The sequence below is a fragment of the Ziziphus jujuba genome, chromosome 4 (assembly GCF_031755915.1).
Source record: "Ziziphus jujuba cultivar Dongzao chromosome 4, ASM3175591v1".
Classification (NCBI taxonomy): domain Eukaryota; kingdom Viridiplantae; phylum Streptophyta; class Magnoliopsida; order Rosales; family Rhamnaceae; genus Ziziphus; species Ziziphus jujuba.
In genome coordinates, this window is record NC_083382.1 from 5,862,348 (window position 1) to 5,880,313 (window position 17,966).

General features: G+C 33.0%; 1 long non-coding RNA gene and 1 pseudogene across 1 annotated transcript; one reads left to right on the plus strand and one right to left on the minus strand.

Moving 5' to 3' along the window:
- Window positions 1-1,794: 1,794 nt before the first annotated feature.
- On the minus strand, window positions 1,795-10,374 carry LOC112489122 (uncharacterized). The gene is made up of 4 exons (XR_007240436.2): window positions 10,047-10,374; window positions 9,219-9,291; window positions 8,238-8,393; window positions 1,795-2,733 (listed from the first exon to the last, which is right to left on the minus strand). It is a non-coding gene; the product is annotated as an uncharacterized LOC112489122 (long non-coding RNA).
- A 5,205-nt stretch (window positions 10,375-15,579) lies between these two features.
- On the plus strand, window positions 15,580-16,677 carry LOC107416000 (geranylgeranyl pyrophosphate synthase, chloroplastic-like; annotated as a pseudogene).
- Window positions 16,678-17,966: the final 1,289 nt, after the last annotated feature.

A 17,966-nucleotide genomic window follows, 5' to 3' on the forward strand; every position in this document is an offset into this window, starting at 1 on the left:
CCTCAAAAGTCTGGAAAATTTTCTCACATTGGCAAAAAAATTTGATTACCGTATGTTTCATCGGTAATTACTGAAACCCTAGTGGTAATCGCATTTTATCAATTTTTTGGCCCCCAAAAGTCCCCTAATGAGTGTCAAATGCAACAACATCCAAAATATACGTTCTTCAATTCTAAGGAGAAAAAATCCCAAACGTTAGGAAAAAGTTCTCAAGTTGGCAAAAAATACTTGATTACCGTATGGCCTCCAGTAATTACGGATGAAACCTATAGTAATCTGTTTAAATTGGCTAGAAAATTTATCAAAGATTTCATCGGTAATTACCGAAGGCTCTACGGTACATTTGACAACTTTTGTGGCCCCCACAAGTCTCCTAATGTGTGTTAAATGCAAAAACATGCAAAATATATATTCTTCAATGATTCTAAGAAGAAAAAACCCCAAACGTTAGGAAAAAATTTTCAAATTGGCCAAAAAACTTGATTATCATAGGGTCTTCTGTAATTATGGATGAAACCTACGGTAATCAGTGTAAACTTGCTGGAAAAATTACCGAAGATTTCATCGGTAATTACCAAAGGCCCTACGGTAATCACATTTGACAACTTTTTTGGCCCCCATAAGTCCACTAATGTGTGTTAAATCCAACAACATGCAAAATATACTTTCTTTAATGATCCTAAGGAGAAAAAACCCCAAAAGTTCTGAAAAAGTTCTCAAATTGGCAAAAAAACTTGATTGCCGTAGGGCCTTCGGTAAGTACCGATGAAACCTATGGTAATTAGTTTAAACTTGCTGAAAAAATTATTGAAGGTTTCATCGGTAATTACCGAAGGCCCTATGGTAATCACATTTGACAACCTTTTTGGCCCCCACAAGTCCTTAATGTATGTTAAATGCAACAAGCAAAATATACTTTTTTCAATGATTCTAAGGAGAAAAAACCCCAAAATTTCTAAAAAAATTCTCATATTAGCACAAAAATTTGATTATCATAGGGCCTTCGATAATTACCGATAAAACCATCGGTAATATTTCTAGAAAGTATAAATCTATTACCGTAAGTTTCATCGGTAATTACCAAAGGCCCTACAGTAATCAAGTTTTTTGGCCAATTTAAGAACTTTTTCATAACATTTGGGGTTTTTTCTCCTTGGTATCATTGAAAAATATATATTTTGCATGTTGCTGCATTTAACACACATTAAGGGACTTGTGAGGGCCAAAAAAGTTGTCAAATGTGATTACTATAGGGCCTTCGATAATTACCGATGCAACCTTCGGTAATTTTTCCAGCAAGTTTAAACTGATTACCATAGGTTTCATCGGTAATTATCGAAGGCCTACGGTAATCAAGTTTTTTTGCCAATTTGAGAACTTTTTCAGAATTTTTGGGGTTTTTTTCTCCTTAGGATCATTGAAGAAAGTATATTTTGTATGTTTTTGCATTTAACACACATTAGGGGACTTATAGGGGCCAAAAAAGTTGTCAAATGTGATTATCGTAAGGCATTCGGTAATTACCGATGAAAGCTTCGGTAAATGTTCCAGTAAGTTTAAACTGATTACACTAGGTTTCATCGGTAATTACCGAAGGCCCTACGGTAATCAAATTTTTGTGCCAATTTGAGAACTTTTTTAGAACTTTTGGAGTTTTTTCTCTTTAGGATCATTGAAAAATGTATATTTTGCATGTTTTTGCATTTAACACACATTAGGGGACTTGTGAGGGCCAAAAAATTGGTAAAATGTCAACAATTATCATTAATAACGCTAGATTTAGCATATTCTCAGTGGAAAGACACACGATTGAAGTTGTCGGATGGAATTGTGGTGATTTTTTTACAACGGTGGACAAATGTCAATTACCGACGATGCATCGGTAATTACCATTGGGTAGTAATAGCATCCATGAAATAGTAAGAAACCTACAAAAAACTGAACACAGAATGATATTTTAAAAACACAATATGACGGATAACTTTGCCAATAAAGCAACACATAAAACCAACATCTATTATGCCAAAACACATGTTAGCGGTTGAGCTAGTAATTGCATTCCCTACTACATTGCATAACACACCAATACCGCATAACATGCCCCCATTGGCTTAATATAGCGTAGAGCAATTTATGGTCCTTCAGTTGAATGGTGTTGTTGGTTGGTAGTGCGGTCAAGAGGTACGGCGGCCGAGCATGATCGGCTGCTGTGACCAATTTATTTGCATCCCCTGCATCTATATTGAAGATGCTCCTCTCCTTGAGATTGAATCCTCTTCTTTCTTGGTCTTCCTGACTGTTTTCCAATCTTAGGTGGAAGTACAAGCTGGTTTATGACATCATCTCGAGCATGCCACTGACATTTATCTCCAAGTGGATATATGGTTTCCGAATATGCGTCACAGAGTGGGTCAACTTAGTAATGCACCGAGCAAAGGATATATGGAGAAATATGTCGATGCATACATACTTCAATTGCATGGACACAAGGAAATCCATCAATGTCGAATTTCTTGCATGAGCATGTCTTATTTTCTAAGTTGACTACTCCAACGAACATGCCATAGCCAACAATTTGAAACTCGTATAAGTTCAATGGAATAACACGAAAGCCTCTGTCATTATTTGAGCGCTCTTGCATGATATTTTCTAACCAATTAGTAACAAGAGTTTGCATTGCAGCTGCATTATTTCGACGTTCATACCCCTTGTTGATGAATTCTTCAATCATGTCTGCAAACAAAACAGCTCAAAAACATTACAAACTCTAGTATTGCCCTTCCTCCTCATGATAATTATAGCAGACCATGCCTTTTAACGCAAGGAAAAAAAACTGCTAAATTATAACAAAACCAATATAATATCAACCAATATAATATTAAACACAGTAATCACATAATAAAAGCATTAAAAGTTAACTAAAGACTATAACTGTGGATATTTAGATATCATAAAACATCAACAGCAAGTAGACTTCTCATATAAAACATTTAATATGTCCCCAAGAAGATAATAATCATCAAATGCGGCTCCTACCATGGACCTACCAATAATCCAAACCACAACAGTTGTGGTCCTTGTGGTCCTTAAAATTTTGAATAGAAACCTAAAGTGTCAGGACCCGTCCAAAGTTCCCCACCGGAACCCTAGACAAGCCCTAATCCCAGGGAAACCCTACCGGACCCTTCTGTGGAAGATCCGGCAGAACCTCCCCTAAGGGATGGACTTACCACAAAATTTCCTGCACTGAAAACACACTTCTATAATTGTCCCCTTATTCCTCCCACAGTACTACAAACTGGTTCCACAAATTTTCAGCACCCAAAATAAAAATACAGTAATCCAGTGCAATACAAATACATAAGTGTCCCATACAGTATACAGTGCTTTATGAAGTACTACAAAATACAGAATACAGCAAAAGTGAAAGAAATATTACAACTGCAGTAAAAGAAGAACAAGGTACTGCACGAACAAATACAGCGAGGAAGATCGAGTCCGCTCCGAGTGAACACCGACAACCTGGTACCTAGAGGAACGGAATTTAAGAGTGTGAGATGCTAATCATCTCAGTGAGCGACCCTACTACTCTACACTATAATACCACGGTAATAGGTATATAAATAATAATTATTTGGAAATAATATTTTCTCTCAAAACCCTTACCATTCTCTCAGTTGGAAAGGTTCCCCTTTTAAAACATTTTCACAAAACCCTTTTATTCATATTCCCAGAAAACCAAGACATCAAATAAATATCCGAACAGTAATAATTAATTTTAATTCCAATACAGCTTTAAAACATTTTATTTTATTTTATTTATTTATTTTTTTTTTAAAACACAGTTACAAAAATCAGTTGATGCACCCACTATATACCAGTGGCGCCAACGGTACCCAGCGTCCCAAGGTACCGCCAGACAGGAGGTTATAGAAAGAAACCGGCATACGGTCGCGTGGCGTCCCACTGCGCCGCTGCTAACCTGGTGTCCCGGCCAAAGGGGGGGGTGGCCACCCTCTCGGATGGCATCCACAGGACACCCTCATAATATCACCTGCGCGCTACTCACACCCACCTGCGCGCTAATCATATCCGTGTGCACAATATCCATATCACATAATCAAAACACCAGTACGTGCGCGGTGCATCTAAAAATCATAAAATCCACAATTTAAATTATAAAACAAATTTCACATTTTTCACAAACATAGCGGGCATAATCCATCCGCTTGAACCGGGAAATTCTCCACAATTTCCTTATAATTAATACCATAAATCCCATGATTTTCAAATCCACCAACTCCCAAATCCATCAATTCAAATATCCACATTTTTTCCAAGCATAAATAATTTCTCGAAATATCATAATCAAATCCCATAATATTTTATGGGCATATTTCATAAAAATTGAAATCACCAACATAACCAAATATTTTCCTTGAAATATTTGAAAATCAAATCGTGCCCAATTTACCATTAAAACCACACCAATTTCAAAATCCTCAAAACCATAAAATAATTCCACATGGCATAAATTGGTGAAATGCACATTTTCTTAAATCCGATAAATTCACAATAATTTCCACAATAAATCAAATAAATATTTGGCACATAAAAATTAAATTCCAAATATAATATATTCACCAATTAAATTTCCCAAAATTAAATTGAAGGTGGGTCACTCACCTTGTGCACGTATCTCAATCAAGATCCTCCGCAGGATCGACTCCGCTACTCGCACGTGCACCTAAAACATCCACAGTACCAAAACCACAAATATTAATATTTTATTCGGGTAATCCCCAAATGGGTACCCGGGGAGCGAACACCAAACGATAACTAAAATTTACGAATTATATACCGAATCGAAGCTCGAGTGATGCTAATCACAGATCCGGTCTTAATTTCCGATGATCGTACCCGACGGGGTCTGAATTTTATCGGGAAGCTTTTCGGGTTTCGGCTCCGCAATTCTCCCAAACCGTCACAAATTGGCGGAAACGGAAGTCGGATTTGGGTTCAGGAGGTCGAACACTGCGGACTGGAGCTGGCCGGAATTTCGGGTATTCGCCGGAACAGTATTTTCCGGCGGGCCGCCGCGGTCACCGGCAACTGTCGCCGGCGGCGCGTGCGTGCGGTGGCCGTTGGCTGTGAAATTTTGCAGACTTGTAGATCGTGAGGAGAGCAATCCAATGGGACCGGAGGTGAGCAAAACGGAGGTCGGACGGCGGAGAAATCACCGTTTGAAGATTTCCGACCCCTCGCCGGAAAACGCTCCGATCCTGGCGCATCGGTGGTCCGATGGCCGTGATTTTTGGTGGGTAGGCCGGACTTGAGGAGAGGATCAAGGCTGTCAGGCGCGTGTGGCCGGAAAATGGCCGGAACAGTGCCGACTCGCGGTGGCCGGCGGTGGAGGGGGAAAAATCGCCGCCAAACTTCGGACGTCCGATCCGGGCGCGTCCGGCGGCTGCTCGCCGTGAAATTTGGAGGTTTTGCCGGAAATGAGGTGGGCAATCTGGCTGGCCGGCGCGTGTACAGTAACTAGGCCGGAAAACGTGAAAATGACCGGCGGCCGGCGGGTCCTCTCTCTCTTTTTCTCTCTCCTCTCTCTCTTTCTCTCTCTTCTCTCTCTTTCTCTCTCTTCCCCGAGTGTTTTAACAAATAAAACCCCTGCGTGACACTGTTCATGCCACATGGACCAATCAGAAGCTGACACGTGGCGTTACTGTGCACTTAAGTCAGATATATTAAAATAATACGGTACCCGGCGAATTTCAAACGTCCGTAACTTTTTAACCACATGTCCGATTTAAGCGTGCCGCTAGTCTATGAACTCGTATCGACGAGTACTTTACAACCATACAAGAGTCAACTCAAAATTACATCACAAGAAAAAGTCAACTCCCAGCACCTTCTGGACAATTTGCATTTCAACTTGTTTTGCCCATAACTTTCAAACCGTAGCTCCGTTTTCGACGTGCTACTAGTCTACGAACTCAGGGCGTCATGCACTTCGCCACGGTACCCTGGTCAATTTGAAATTCCTACCGAGTCAAAAAGTCAACTTTTGACCCCTTCGGTCAACGGTCAACGTGCACGGATTCCGGTGCGATTCGGGACGGGGTGTTACATAAAGTGAAAGAGCTTCATGATATCATAATATGCTAACAACACAAATACAATTGAGTGAATAATCTTCCACCAATTCCTTTCACCCTAAGGAGAAAAAAGTTCATCCCACATAACAAATAGCAGGGAGGATTGAGCATTTCTTAAAAATTAACAATGTTTCAGAACATGTGACAAATAAATTGCTTAATTTTTAAAATCCTTAAAACTAGTTATTAAGTGCACAGGAGAAAAAAGGTTCTTAGATAAAGGTGAAAATTCTGTGGTTCGGTAAAATAAAGTAGAAAGCTAAAGCATAGATATTAATTTGAACATTGTTATACAGATAATGAGGATCCATTAATAGTTCCAACCAAGTCAGAGATCAAAATGCCAACTCCCTGTGTGTAGAATGTACAAATATACAACAATGAAAGGAACTCAATGTTGACCTTAATTTGAAGGTCAGCAAATATGAACTGAACAAGAAGAATATAGGTAATAATACTATTGCACTACTTTGACCAATATAGGAACCAAATGGACCTCCAAAATTCAGAACATCTAAATTTTTTAGTCTGGCTAATGATGAAATGAGGAAAGCAACATCTAAATTTTGAAGTGCATGTAAATGTTGATATCTATTTGTGCAATTTCAATTGGTTTACTTGTTTTTTCATATGAACACCTTATTTTACATTCATTGTGATTTTGCCTGTTTTCTAATATCTTTTCTTGGCTTTTTTCCCCTTAATGTGTGTGTATTTATCAATACAATAGATAATATAGTGGTGGCTAACTTCCAAAAAGCATAATTGATTCACAGCCACACCGAGGAACTCATATAAAATGTCTTCCTTGCACAGCTCCCGTAGTTTTCTATTATTATCATACGTTAACCTACCATTGCATCTTTTAACATGAAGTGCAGAGGGAAATGATTCCACAACATCATAACTGGAGTTTAAGTTAAATCAGTAAATGAAAGCCCCAATGGACTGTTTAAATCAATAAACATGTATGAGAAATGACTAAATTAGAAGGGGATAAATACAAAAAATATCAACAAAGAAAATGGAGAACAATATTTGTGAAGTATCTCTTTGACATAAGAATAATTTACTTGAATAAAAGATATTAAAGTAATAATAATAATGTAAATAAAAATAGAAAGAAAAATGCATGCTGATACAAAAAAATAAAGGAAAAACAAAGTGCATTTACATTGGATATTAAGTGTTATGAAGCAATATGAATGCAAATACTTTAAATCGAAAACTCATTCATAGAACTCAAAGAAAGGCACTGAAAACAATATCGCTAAACAATTCACTTCGTAACCATGATTAATGCTACAGAATAACACTACCTCAAGAAAACTTAACTCGTAGAGCCCAAATCCAACTAAAGCTACCTAAGGAACAGCTGAAAGTGGACTCAAAAACTTGAAGAATAGATATAGAAAATCTAATTAACAACAACTTCAGAATTCCAATTGTTTGTAGGACAAAACTATTTTGGAGAAAACATTAAAAGGCATCAGTGCAAACACTCAACAGCCTTAACAAATATCTGACAATAGTTTTTGTAGTCGAGTTCTATTACTTCTCCAGTTCCCCTTTAGAATGAGAAGCCAAATTTCAAAGCTTCAACTTTTTAGCTTCAACTTTCCTCACTTCCATTTTCTCACTCCACTTCCCAAGTACAACATATATGTTAGACAAAATTACATATGTAGATATTGGCTTAGGATTTAAACTAAATATTTTCTTTGCTAGACAACATTATATAAGGTTAAGCACATTCAAACATAAGACTAGTTAACATTAAATAATTATCAACATAAATAATTTAAGCTTTAAGAAAACATATAGTTTTAACAAGAATGAAATAGTAAGTGGGATGCTTATTGTTTATTTTTATCATTTCTATGTTCACTACCATTATTATGGTTCTTTTAGTCTTTGCTCACAATAAAAAAAAAAAAAAAAAACAAGGAAATGACCTAAAATGGGGTTTGCAACCAAAAAATGAAATAGGAATAAAAAATTGTAAAGTCTTGAGAAAATGTTCCACCAATAAGTGGTGGGTTTTGAATTTTTAATCAAAAAGGTGATAGGGAAGTGTACCATAAACGTTTATAGTGCCCTTGGGTGGTTCCTTATCAGATTTCTTCACCGTGGGATCAGCACAGACAACAACATAAATTTTCTTGTATAGTTCTTCAAGGTTATCTGCTTAATTCCTTCTTCTATGTACTCATTAAAGGATTTCACTCAACCTTCCTGTTAATGTCAAAGAACTTGTATGAATATATACCACAATGATGCATATGATATTTTGTGCAGTAGCCAATTATAGTAGCTCGTGTAGGAACCTCGGAAGACAACGTATTGAGGTTATTTTTAATCACATAAAGTGCAATGCACCCATAACTCATTGGAAGAAACTTAAATTATCAATCAACAAAAAGGATGAACATCTTGACTTTTAAAATTAATATTATCAGACAATAGAAAAGCATGATTAAGTAAAAAAGGAAAAATAAAAATTTCTTCAACAACTCAACTAGAAAAATGTATTCTGATGTGTTACTTCAAGACATTGCATCAAGCATTCTACTTGGCAATCTTTGTCTTTGAAGGAACAAGAGCATGCCTAGAATAGGGCAAAGAAATGAAAAAAGGTAAAACTAAATATGTAGAAATATTCAATCAGAATGAGGACACAAATTAAGCAACTCATACATACCTAAATGCATAGATGCAATAGGTCCTCCATATCCAAATATGTCAAAAAAGGGCTGCAAAATCAAGATATACTTAAAAGATAAATTTCAACGAGTAAACACTAAGAAGACAGTGGACACAGGACATAACTTACAAACACATTGTACTTCGAATATGGAGGAAGAAATGCACGCTAATAAATAACCAAGAGAAACAGAAAATAAGATAAAGTACATGTACAAAATAAGAGGTAGATTTCTCTTTATATTAGAATGAAACATACATGCACAAGCTACAAAAGTTAGTGTCAGTTTTCACCATATAAATAAGTGTATTCATAAGATAAAAGCAAAATAAAAAGATTTTGAAAACAAATTTTACCATAAGGTATGGAGGTTTTAACTGTATTGCCTGTCTTTTTGAAGACCTGTGAAGTGATGCGCCCATCTTTCCCCTGTATAGAATATATGTAAATGACACCTTTTGAGGAACACAAAAACCTCACAGAACATGGAAATCAGATTTAATAAATAACACTTATTATCATAATAAAAGTAATGAAAAATGTATTTTCTTGTAAGGCTGCTTAAGGTTTTAGTTCTTTCACAATTCTTCTTCTGTTTGACTAGTATATCCACTTTATAGGAAAAACAATTTCTTTAATTCATTATGCCTCTTTGAAGTACCAATAGCTTGTTCAAGAAATCACATCAAGAATGAGCATTAAAAAGAAAATATAAAAAAGAGCACATAATGAATATGAAATTTGGCCAATTAAACACTAGAACAGAAGAAAATTAGCCACCAAATCTATAGGACCTTTTTATGAAACATATCCACTGACAAAGTCCAGGTCTGAAGGGCCAGCATAAATTAATTGGAAGTCTAGGTCCAAAGTGATAATGTAATGAAAACTAATGAAAAAAGACTTGGTTAACTTTTTAACATTTGATGAAAAAATTTGTTAGTGGGTCATTGTAAAGAATGACATGCTAAACTTCCAAAAGAAAAATCTTCACCTCTGCCGCACCAAAGCTTTCCATATAACCATTGGAAAAAAACATGTTCTACTTAACAGCTTAATGATAATGATGGAATTCTAAAACATAATACTATCTCCTTATTCATGCATTCAAAGTATAAACCAGACCAGAATTTCTAAATCGAAAAAAGTCGAAAAGGGATGAAAGGAGAAAGGGCAATGCTTACCTACTGTGGTTGGTTTGTTATCTTCTCTAAGAACACGTATCGTGAGTGAGGATAGGTTCGAGGGAAGATTGCAAAAAGGGGTTGTGTTGACATGGCATAGTTTCCAACGACCGTTTGCCCTACTAATAAGTTCTGTAGATAACCGAAGTCATGAAGATGAGAAAGAAAAGTCGCCGGGAGAGGGATGAAGTTGCTGGAAGAATTTAAGAGCTCCTATTGTAAAAGGGATATGGATCCTAGAGAAAGAGAGAGTGAGAGGGAAAAGAATCATGTGGAGAAGAAGGAACAGGAAATGGAATGGAGCAAAAGAAATATCAAATAAAATAACAAAAAAATAGATAAGAAATAGAGAGAGAGAGAGAGAGAGAGAGAGAGAGAGAGAGAGAGAAGGGGGGGGAAGAGGAGGGAAATTAGATACGAAATGTGGTAGGTGGGATACTGGTAAGAGGAAGAAAAAAATTGTAAGTGATTTACAGGGGTAAAGATAGAGTTGGAATATTGAAAAAAACATGGGTAGACAAAAAAGGTTTTAAAGAAAAAGAGTATTTTTCATTAAGTCCTTTAAAATAAAGGTATTGGGCCTAAAGACGGCTTCGCTATCACTATCATTTTATCTATTTATTTATTAATAAATTAAATTGAAAATAATTTAACATCCAATTTTGAATTCAAAATTTAAAGATTTTTATCAATTATTATTATCATTTAGGCCGTTCATACAGATAATTATCCTTTTATTTAATTATGTTGAAATTGCACGCTAACATACCAAAAATTTGGACATACAGTTTCCACCAGAAAAAACCAAATTTGGACTTACTTGAAATCTGCAAGGAAAGATACGACTAATCATAATTTATCCTAGTAGAAACTATTTAATAGGAATTCTAATTATGCCCAGGAGATTATTTACATTATATATATTCTTTTTTTTTTGGGTAAATACATTATATATATTCATTAGCACATATAAAAGGGTGACAAAATATTTCACAGAAGAGTGGCAGAATTTGGAAATGTGTAGATTTTTCTTTTATCATTCTTTAATTGCTTATTTAACGTTCGAAGTAGTTGATAACGTTCTTAAAATGCAGATTATGGTTTAGGTGGTGAATTAAATGACTTCAAAGGTAATAAGATACATTAATACTAATATAGCTCATAGGATTTGAAACCCAATATTCAAACCTGCGGATCTGTCGTTTTCTTTACCCAACTCTGGACAAATAGTTCCAATTATATGACACGGTGGTACTAGCTCAGCTGCTTTCTATGCTGCTTTCTATACAAATTAATTTACAACATGTGTAAAATATTTGTCATTATTATTATTATCTGCCACATCATATGACCGACTTATCTTTTCAATTTAATTTTTTTTTTCTTCGAAAGTAAATATTTTGGCTTTCACGGCGCGCCATGAACCTCTTCCCTTGTGCACAAATCGCCTAATCTCTTTGTGCAATAAAAATGACTATCATAATCGACACTCTAATCCATACATAACCAAAAAAAAAAAAAAAAGCTCTGCAAAACTCTCTCTCATCTCATCAACTCTTTTTCCATCAAATGGCCATATAAATCCATTAGTTTTTTAATTATTTTACTTTGATGATGAATTATTGTATTCAAAAGTTTACAATTCAATGATGCATTAAATGGTTCAATGGAATTATCTAAATCAACCCAAAATCATAAAAATACGATAAGTTGCAATCGTTCGAAACAAATCAAGATTTAGGTACAGACTTAATCGAGATTTGGATATTTTTCAAACTGATCAAGATCAATAATAATTTTCTCAATCATTTATGTTCAACTAAGATGTAAATCTAAATTTAAATATTTTTAATTCATTGTGTATCTTTGAATATTATGGATTTTTTTTAATAAAAAAAGTTAATTTGTGGAAGAATTTGATGAAAATAACAGTGATTTTAGAAAATATTTTTTAAAAAAAATATTATAATAGTGATTCTACTTGATGATATTTGTCGAAGAGTCCAGTGTTGTTGATGAACGAAGTTGGTTTATGGTTCCAGACTTTGGTAAAGATAGCAGAAGAGAATGGAATAATTATTGGGAGGTGTGGCTGTAAGCTTTTGTTCACTTCTCCGGAAACAGAGACACTACAGTCGAAGAAGAAGAAAAAGAAGAAGAAAGATCAATGGGGCAGCACAAAAACCAAAAAAAGGGTTTAAAATATTTACCTTTTCAGTAAATAAAAAAATTAAATTAGAAAAATAAACTTATCAGTGATAGTGACTTGTCAAGTTATTTTACCACCATGTTACACAAACTTTTTCCTCTTCATGTGGGTTTCTTCGGCTTTTGCGGTGAGGCAATTTAGACAGCCTTTTTTCATATTGGGCCCCTTGGAACCAACGTGTGGGTTTCTAACTCTCCGCGTGGGAAGGGACAGCGGTCTCCAACAAAAGGTTATCTCTTTACGACGAAACTCTATTTAAGTAGGGGGAAGGAAAAGAGCATGTGACTTATAGTGTGATGACAGTATGGCCGGTATGAGGTATTAATTATATCTGGCAATTCATGTTGGTGGGTTGTGTTCGTGTCAATCCATTTAATAATCGTGTCAAAAATGCCTAACCCGAACACGACCCATTTATTAATCGTATCAGGTACCTAAAACACTAACCCGACCTGTTTATAAACAGGTCAACACGACACGACCCGTTTAACATGATTATTTTAACGGGTCGTGTTGACCTATTAACCCGTTAACCTAAAATTGACCTATTAACCCGAAAACTAACCTATTAACCCGTTAACCCGAAAATTAACCTATTAACCCGAATTTTTTTTTTATTTTTATGTTTTTGTTTTATTAAAAATGTATTTTTTGTTTTTAAAAAATTAGTAATAGAAAATTATTTTTATAAAATTTTTAATTTATAATATTTTTTAGTTATTAAATATTATATTAGTGATAAAATATTAATTTAAAATTAAATTTAAATGGGTTGTAATAGGTATATAATCGTGTCGGGTTGAAACTGACACGTTTAATAAATGGGTCGTAACGGGTCAATTTCGAGTTAAACAGGTCAACCCGAAAATGACACGATTAATAATCGTGTTAAACGGGTTGACCCGATTATGACCCAAACTCATTTATAATAAACCCAAACTCATTTATTCCGTGTCGTTTTCGAGTCGTGTCGCCGTGTCATGATCCAAATTACTAGGTCTAGTATTAATAGGTTATTTGATGTATAATTTTATATTATTTTGCTATAAAATAGATAATATAAAATAGAAGATGATTTAAATATAATATTAGTCATTTTTATAATTTTAAATTTTTTTTAAAATAGTTGATTTTAGAGTTTGATAAAATTCTAAAGTTAAATATGAGTAAATAAAATAGATGATTTCCTAAAAAGTTTAGAATAAAATTTTTTATATCTAGTATGGTAATTAAATTGGAAACAATATCAATAAAAAGTTATAGATCTACCCGTGAAAATAAGATGTTATAGATGATATTAAAGTCTATATCCGATCAGAATTGTATGCCAATGAAAATATTGGATCGAAAAGGGACGAATTGTGATGAAAAATGTGATCAGATGCAAAACACTAACAGACTATCTATATTTAATTCCATATGTCTGATGTAGATCAAAAAAATAAAAAAATCGGCTTCTTTTCCTTGGATTTTTTAACCACGTTGAAATTTCATGGCTAAAAGATTAATAATCATCACATGGTAGTAACTTATCATATCCCTAGCTCCTGTAGGATGTCCAATTTATACATGTCTATCTTTAATTATCTTCCTATATGTATCAAATATTAACTAATCATTCATTCCTTATATATATATATATATATATATATATATATATATAAAATCAAAATTCTAGCTATACTCTTTAAATATGAGCTTCTGCTTTTAGATGTTGCAATACAGTCTTTGAATTTTATTTTTTGTTTTGTCTTTTTCAGGAAGTAAAATAATATTTTTTTTTTCTAATTAAATGGGTTAATCAGAAAAACTAAAATAAATACAAAATAAACAGAAATAATTTTTAAAAAAATTATGTAGAAACCTTTAAAATATAGGAAAAAAATCACATAATATGAATACAGAAAATTATCCACTATCAGTTAAATAATGATTCACAATAAATATTTATCAAACTAATAAGTTTTGATATCATGGTGTTGTATCTTAGAAATAGAAAACAATGTAGAAAAATGAATACATAAAAAATCTAATCGTAAGGAGGCTACACTTTTCTCTTTTCACTTTTCTTAAAAAATTTCAAAATTAAAGGTGCGCATATGTGACCAATCCTATATGAATAATGACCTAGAAAATTTTGAGCAAAAATCCTAAGTGATTAAATTAAAGATAATACCAATAAAAAATGATACATTTGTTAATAGAAATGAGATGTTATAAATGTTACAAATGATGTTATCAGATCGAAAATGTATTAGCAAAAATGCTGAACTGAAAGGTGGATTGTGACATCAATATGTGTAGATGCAAGATACTAACAAATTATCTTATGTCTAATTTTATATCATCTTAATGTAAATAGGTATGAATATGTTAGACATATATAACTCGATTGGTGAAATAGTATCCCTCTTCAAAATAATATTTTTTTTTTACCACCTCATAAAGAAAATATTTTGTTATGAATGAACAAGACATTGATGAATTGTCCATACATAAAATTATAATTATTGATACGGGTTTTTTCCACATAAAAAATGAATCTTTTGTTACAATAGAAGAGAAATGATGTGAATTATTTAAGAATTGAAGCCGATTTATTTTATTAAAAAAAATTAATGAATTTCTATGAAATGGTTTTACAAGATTTAAACAATTGTCTTGCAGAAAAATGATTTGAAAAGATGATTTAAATATAATATCAAAAACTTTTTAAAATAGTTGATTTTAAAATTAAAAAAAATTTCAAAATTAAACCTATTCAGATAAAAACAATCTTAGAATAAATAATTTAATTAGACGAGTGAAAACATAGTGTTACACTTTCATTTTCGTCTGAGATAATCATTGAAAGAAGTTAGCTCGCTCAGTACATACAAGTCAGAATTGACAAATCTTGACATGAATAAAATATTTAAATATCCTGTTAAGTCAAAACGCAATCCAAGAGTACTACTTGTCACCCCTAATTCCAATGATTTCTATATTACTTAATTATTTAATTAGCATTATAAAAAAAATAAAAAAATCTACTTCTTTTACGTGAATTTTTTTAGCCACGTAGAAATTTTGTGGCTAAAAGATTAATAATCATCACATGGTGCATATATAATATTGTTTTTGGATAAAATACTTTCATATTTGAATTTTTATGAATTTACCACTTTACCACTAATATTTTTTAAAATTATCACGTTACCATCTAATTTATTATTTTTTATCACTTTGATCTGATTTGTAACACAAAGTGTTAAAAGCAACCGAAGTGATAATTAACACCATCTTAAGTTATATATAAGTAATCTAGCTAGACAACGAGGACAACCCAATCGAAACAAGAACCTCTTCTTTTTCCAATCTACCATATTTTCAATTCAATGGTCCTCTTTACAATCCCTAGAAATCCCACCATTATTGGCCTGAAATTCCCAACTAGAACACCGTTTGGCCACCTCAAACTTGTTACTTTGAACAATATGAAGGCCACCATGAATAATATTCACAAACCCCATTTTCCACCATCGAAGTTGGAGGAAGAATTAGTTGCCATGAAGGCAAAAAAGGTTTTTGAGGCATTAGAAAAAGCCATCCCTTTGAAACACCCTGAGGAAATCCACAAGGTCATGAGATACTCGGTTTTCTCCGGTGGAAAACGCTTGCATCCAAATCTATGCTTAGCTTCATGTGAGCCAATAGGAGGTGATGAGAATTCAGCGATGCCAGCAGCTTGTGCTGTGGAAATGGTTCACACATGGTCATTGATTTTAGACGACCTCCCGTGCATCGATGACGAAGATATCAAGCGCGGAAAGCCCGCAACACACAAGGTGTTTGGTGAAGAGACCGCAATTCGTGCTGCTAGTTCCCTTCTCTCCCTTTCCTTCTAGCATAAAGCAGAAAGGAGTATAGAAGTGCCTCTCGACCGTGTGGTTGGTGCTATTGTTGAGCTGGGCTCGGCCGTTGGCTCCACTACAGGGGGAGAACTATTGGATGTGCGCTGAGAGGGAAAGAAAGTGATCATAGAAGAATTAGAGTACAGTTATGTCAATAAATCATCAAAGCTCTTAGAGGCTTCTGTGGTTTGCGGGGCGATAATTGGAGGAGGGAATGAAATGGAAATCCAAAGGCTGAGGAAGTATGCTCCGCATCTTGGGTTGGCGTGTCAGATCGTGAACGACATTCAAGCTATCACACTGTCCACCGAAGAATTGGGAAGGACGGCCGGGAAAGATTTGGAAAGCGCAAGGCAACTTATACCAAGTTCATGGGCATTGAAGAATCTAAGAGGTTCGCGCAGAAGCTTGTAGGTCAAGCAATGGAGGAGATTGCTCTCTTTGATGCTTCAAAGGCTGCTACTTTCACTTATTGGGTTGATTACGTTTTAACAGAACTAGCATAATAAAATCCTTGTTTTAGTTTTAATTATTCCCCTCCCCCGCGCCCGCCCCCCCCTCTCTCCGATTGTGCTGTAGTAGTTCTGCAAACCCATGCTAGCTTCTATTAAATTTGGGTGATATTAAAATCAGATTTAAATCTTTGTTGTAATGAAGATTTTATTCAAGTGTTTTGATATCTGACTTTATGTTTAATTTAAAATAGATACATATTAAAATAACATAGTTTAAAATATTAAAATTTTCTACGAAATTTTTGCAAAATTTTATTTTTAAACCCATTGAAAGAAAATTTATCTCACAAGTGAAAATTGATATAATTTACATAATATCTATCAAAATTTTTGATATTTTTTCTTAATTTGTGTAGAAATTTTCATTACAGTATCCATATCAAATAATTTACAATTTGGTTTAAAAATCTATAATCTCCATAGAAATTTCTGAAATTTTCATAAATTTTCACAAAAATTTTAAAAATATAAATGATTATTTTTTTATCAAAGATTTTTATAAATATTATTAATGTTTAGTAAAACTTTTCGCCAAATTAATATTATTGATATTTTTTTACCTTCTAATTGTCTTCCAATAATTAGGCAAATAAAAATAAAAATTTCACATTTAACAAATAATATCCAAAATTACATTAAATAAGTTTACCTACCATATTTTTAAAGAAAATTAGTATTACAAGTTACAAATTTACTTACGTATTATTATTATTATTTTTTACAATAATAAATTTAGTATATGTGTAAATATTATAAAATAAATAAAACTTAGAACATAAACAAAAATGGAAATATATGCAGGAAACATATTTTCTGCCAACCAATGTTTAAAATTTCTGCATCGATGGTATTTGATATATGTAATTTTAATTCTCAAATATTTATATCAATAATATATTAATAATTATATGTAATATTATCAAGGAAATACATATTTTAATAATTATTTGTTACATTTCACATTGTAAAATGAAATTGAGGAGGATATAAACAATTCTCAACCACCTAGAAATTTTTTAGACTATTGAAATGATATTTATAAAATATAATATAATTATAATAATTATTCTATATGTCTTAATTAAAAAATAATTTATTAAATATATATTTTTTGTATTTTTATTAATAATAATATATTTTTAACTATTAACATTTATTATAAATTGATTGATTAAAAAAAATATAATAACCATTTAATATTTTTGTAATTTCAATAGTCAATTTGATAAATAATTAATTAAACAAGTTAATACTAAAGTTTAAATAAATTTTTTTATTTTTTTAATAAATTTCCATTTATTTT